Source organism: Triticum dicoccoides, chromosome 7A (genome assembly GCF_002162155.2).
Source record: "Triticum dicoccoides isolate Atlit2015 ecotype Zavitan chromosome 7A, WEW_v2.0, whole genome shotgun sequence".
Lineage (NCBI taxonomy): Eukaryota > Viridiplantae > Streptophyta > Magnoliopsida > Poales > Poaceae > Triticum > Triticum dicoccoides.
Genome location: NC_041392.1, coordinates 730,503,659 through 730,508,895, shown reverse-complemented (window position 1 = coordinate 730,508,895; position 5,237 = coordinate 730,503,659).

The following is a 5,237-nucleotide window of genomic DNA, read 5'->3' as shown; positions in this document are numbered from 1 at the left end:
AACATCTAATTTGAAGAAGGGGGTCAATACATATATATATATGAATGAATGAAACTCAACACAAATGATGGTAATAAAATAAAATTGTGAATGTTGTTATTTACGTACTTCATATTGTTCGTCAGTGTAGCCCCGCTCACAGGTCGTGTGGCGGATGGACTCGCAAACGTAGTATCCACGGAAATCATTCCCTTGTTCCTGCCACAACCACTTTACAAGAAATAGAGGTCAATCAAACTGATAAGCAAGAATGCCAAATGGTATTGATGAAACTAGCGCTTGAATGACTAGTAGATGTGTGGAACATGCTACTATAGTACTTACTTTCGGGTGTCTAAATTACAGCTCCTTCGGCAGTCCCAGAGCTTTTCTCGTGAATTTTCTCCAAACCCTGCTGGACAAAGAAAACAATTACTTGATATATCAGGAAATGAACAAATTTGCTTATATGGTGGATAATGATCGATTTCACTTACTTCTCGAGTATTTGAGTCATGTCTGCATAGTCCTGGGGATCTTTTCGTCTTGAGTCTAAGACGGTTACTAGTCCCTGCTCAAGCTTAATCTCTTGGAGCACTGGTGGAAAAAGGGCCTTTGGTCGCGGTTCGCAACTGCCATTAGTCACGGTTGCGCAACCGCGACCGAACGGGCGCGACTAAAGGCCCCACCCTTTAGTCGCGGTTGCTTAAGAACCGCGACTAAAGGCCCGTCCACGTGGGCGCCAGGCGGCCGTCGGGGCGGAGGACCTTTAGTCGCGGTTCTTCTGGCCAACCGCGACTAAAGGCCGCCGCAGGTTTAGGGTTTTAGCCCCCCCCCCCCTAAACCTGTTTTCTGTTTAATTTGTATTGTTTTATTTCTTTTGTGCTTTATTTTAATTTTGAAGGAGTTTCACATATTCTACGGTACTACATACATGCATATGAATGTACAATTTCAAACAAATTTGAAATTAGAACCAAAAAGAATTCAAGAGGAATATACAATATATATTCAATATCATCGGATGACCATATACAATTTTGAACAAGTTTCCATACATAATTTAATGCATATAAAGTTCTACGTCCTCGTAATGGTGTTCTCCTTTAGGATGGAGGACTTCCCTCCTGAACCATCCAGCTAGTTCCTCTTGAAGTGGTCGGAAGCGAGCTTCTGGACTAAGCATCATCCGGAGGTTATTCCTCTGAGCATTGGTATCACTCGGAACCCGCTCAGAGGTGTATCTCCGGATCATCTCACAGACAAAGTATGCACATAGATTGGTCCCCGCTGGCTGAATATCCTCACCATTCTTAGCCTTTGCCCTTTTGAATTCTAGCTCTTTTTTGAATTCACCGACCTTTGTATCTACGAACCGTCTCCAAACCCTACGAGGCAAAGAAAATTAAATGAACAAGAGAGTTATTAGTTACTTGATATTAGGAAATGAACGAAATAGGCCGATCGATATAGAGCGCAAATGAATGAAAATAATTACTTCTGCAGCATTCTTCTCATGTCGACCCAAAGCTTTGGATCCTTATTCAGAGAGTCGTGGACGAGACATTCTGAGGTGTCAACTTTAATTACTAGCAGAATCCAGTGGAACCTGCGGACACGATACATGCACAGTACGTCATGCATAACTCATCGATTAGCCGGCCACATACCATGCATGGAGTAAACAAAAGAGAATGTGCTCAAGACAGAAACACTCACCCAAAATGGTAAGGAAATAGAATATCACTTTTGAGTTCCTGCTTTGTAAGAAACTGCCACAGGTCTGCCTCCATGTCGGCGGGGTGATGCTCCAACACATATCCATTAACGATGTGTGGGTCAATGAACCCAACATCATGGATGTTCCTTACTCTGCATTCCTTAATCTTCATTCTGCATGTATAATAGCGGACAGAACAATATAGTTAGGACATATATATAGTGCAGGCAATATGAACGAGATGGGGTAGAAATAAATCACTTACAGAACGTAGCAACTGATGATAGATTTGTCGAGCTCGCGCAGATTGAAAAGCTGGAACAATTCACTCAGATGAATTTGTACATAGTAATGTTTGAAGTGATGCTCATATCTAACTTCCGCATAAATATATTCTTTGGCGTTTTTATTTTTTATGTAACCCTTGTACCATTTCAGCAGACCTTTCATTTGTGGAGGTAGATCCTCTTCCTGCGCAGGCTCGACGAGAGGCCCATTCTTCACATATGTAATTACTACCTCCTTCACTGGCGCCTCATCAAGGCCTAACAGTTCACGAAGAGTAATACCTAAGTTGGCCGCTTGTTCTCTGGCACTCGTTACAGTCAATCCATGTGCTGCCGCAGCTGCTATGATATCGGGGTCATCCGGACCGGCGGCTTTCACTATAAGCGGGGCAATCAATTGTTTACTTTGTTCCCCGAGCTGGGCAACTCGTTTCCCACTTTTTTTACTTTCTAATTCCGTTTTCTCGGCCTCCTCCAAGGCTTTGTTCTCCTGGTTCTCCGCCCGCTCTTTCTTCTCCTTCAACATGAGTGCCTGCCTACGAAGTTCACGTGCATAGTCGTCAGGCAGATTCTTCGCGGCCTGGGACGGTGTGCTCAAAAATGACTTAGCCCACTTCTTTTGCTCATCAAAAAATACTGGCTTGGGCTCGGGCTCTCTTTTCTTCTTGCAGTCCGCCTTCCATTTCTCATGATCAGCAGCCGCGGCCGCGGCAGTTTCCTCGGCACTATGTTCCCAAGGCCTTGTGGGGAGAGGCTTCAATGATGGCTCCGGTACCTTTGTGGTCTTAGGTACATAAGGGTCCGGGTTAATAATCCAGGACTGCTTCTGCTTCTTTGCCGGAGGTGGATTGGGGGGCGGCGTCTGATCACCCGCCGGACGAGGACTGGGGGGCGGCGTCTGATCACCCGCCGGACGTTGTGGACTGGGGGGCGTCGGCTGACGTGACGGAGGTGTAGGTGAACTGCCACCACCGTAGGGGGGTGGACTTGTTGTCCTTGGCGCCTCGCCTGGAAACTTGATAAACTTCTTTTGCCATAGAATGAAATGGCGCTTGACATCTCCAAGTCTTTTATCCCCTTCAGGTGTAGCAATGTCAATCTCCAGGTCCTCAAACCCTTGGACTATGTCCTCCACCGTGACACGAGCATAGCCATCTTGAATGGGGTTGTTGTGGTGGAGTGCTCCAGGTAAACATGGTAAAGCACTGCCGATGGCTACCTTCATGGACATGTTCCCGATAGGACAATACAGATGACATTCTTTCATCTCCTTTATATCGTCCACGGGGTAGCGAGGAGGCTCCGGTGCAGTAATTTCGACCACCAGAGGCTCCGGTGCAGTAATTTCGACCACCAGAGGCTCCGGTGCAGTAATTTCGATCGTTGGTGCATCTGCACCAGCCGGTGGGGCCTCCGTGGAAGCCACACTACTTCTCCGCTGCTGGCTTCTGAGATCCGCTGGATGATCTTCATGCTGCGCCCGAGCTGCATCTCGTTCGGCTACTAGTACACTCACGGTTTTCTTCATCACATCCATTTCCGATGCCAACCGCGCCACAACATCTGCTTCCCGATCAATCTTTCTCTTCCGGCTTCTGTAACCGTACGGGTCATCGTTCTGGGGGAACCCTATTTTCCACGGAATGTGCCCCATGCCTCGTACACGTCCTCCGTGTTCAGGATTCCCAAGGGCTTTTGTCAGCGCGTTGTTCTCTTTGTTGAACTTGATCTTCCCCTCTTGAGCATCCCTCATTGCGTCAATAAGGGCTTGGGTGGGTTTAATTATTTTGCCCCGGTAAACACACTCCCTTGTCTCCGGGTTCAGCGTTCCCCCATGCCCGTACCACCAGCTTTTGGCCCTTGGGTCCCATCCCTCCGTACCTGGACGGATTCCTCGCGCCCTCAGCTCGTTCTCCATCTTCTCCCACCTAGGCTCCCAAAGGCGATACCCTCCTGGGCCCATAATATGATTGTACTCCTTCTTAGCCGCATTTTCCTTATTTTTTTCGATATTTGAATGAACTGCTCCGATTACTTTTGCTTCACAAATTCTGGCCAATCATGTTTCAGTTTGTCATATTGTCCTTTGAAATCCGGAGTCTTGTTCTGCTTGACAAAGTCATGGGCTAGATTTTGCTTGAATTTTCGGAATGCGTCGGCCATCTTATGAAGAGCGAACTGTTTGACTAGCCTCCTCCTCTCCTTGTTTTCCTCAATCTTGTTACCCTCCTCATCGAATTTGTTGTATTCCGGAGGTAGAACGAAATGTTCCATAAGCTTCTTGAAGCAATCTTTTTTTGTTCTCTTATGAACAAAAGTGAAACCAGCAATTCGTGCCTTCTTTGGCTTATTCCACTCCTGGACGGTGATCGAGACGTTGTCTCTAACAATGGCTCCGCATTGGTTGACAAACTTGGTGGCGTTCTTGCGGGGCTCCAGCGGCCTGCCGGTTGCACTGTCGACAACCTCGATGGTGCATGTTTCTCCTTGTTTCATCGTCTTGGTTGCGCCACGCTTTGACGACGTACTCGATTGTTTCGACGATCCGGCCGAGGGCTAAAATAAGAAAGAGAGTCGCGCGCGTTAGTCCACACATATTTATTCAAATCAGTTAGTTTGTATCACCAGAGGCTCAATGTATATATATACCTCGGCGCCGGAGGTGGTTGCTACTTCCATTTGAAGATCGTCGTTTATCGACGTTTGTTCGGCATCATCTTGCTGACGGCGCCCTTCATCTTCACCGTCAAGGTTCAGATAAGAAGAGATATCATCCTCTTCTTGTTCGGTCGGCACATATAGAATATCGCCGTTTATGATGCCGAACATATGTGCTTCACCGTCCGGATCATAGTTGTTCATAATCGGGTCAGCTCTATCGTCCGCCATTATGTCAGTCCTAAAAACATGTAGTAAAAACAAATTAATTAAGTGAAGAAGGGGGGCGGTGGCGGTGGCGGTGGCGAAAGGGCGGTGGCAAAAGGAGGGGGCGAGGAAGGGGTGGGAGAGGGTGTCGCGGTAGAGCGCGAGACGGGGCGGCAGACGACGGCGTCACGGAGAGGGAGGCGAGGACAACACACATGTATAACCCTCGCCGCCCCCTCTCGATCCCTAAAAAAAACACCGCGCGCATCGCCGCCCCCCTCGCCGCCCCCTCTCCGTATATACGTTTTTTTTTGTTAATTATCAAATTTTACGGTTATTTGTTAAGTTATACGTTTTTTGTTAATTAAGTTATTTTACGGTTATAC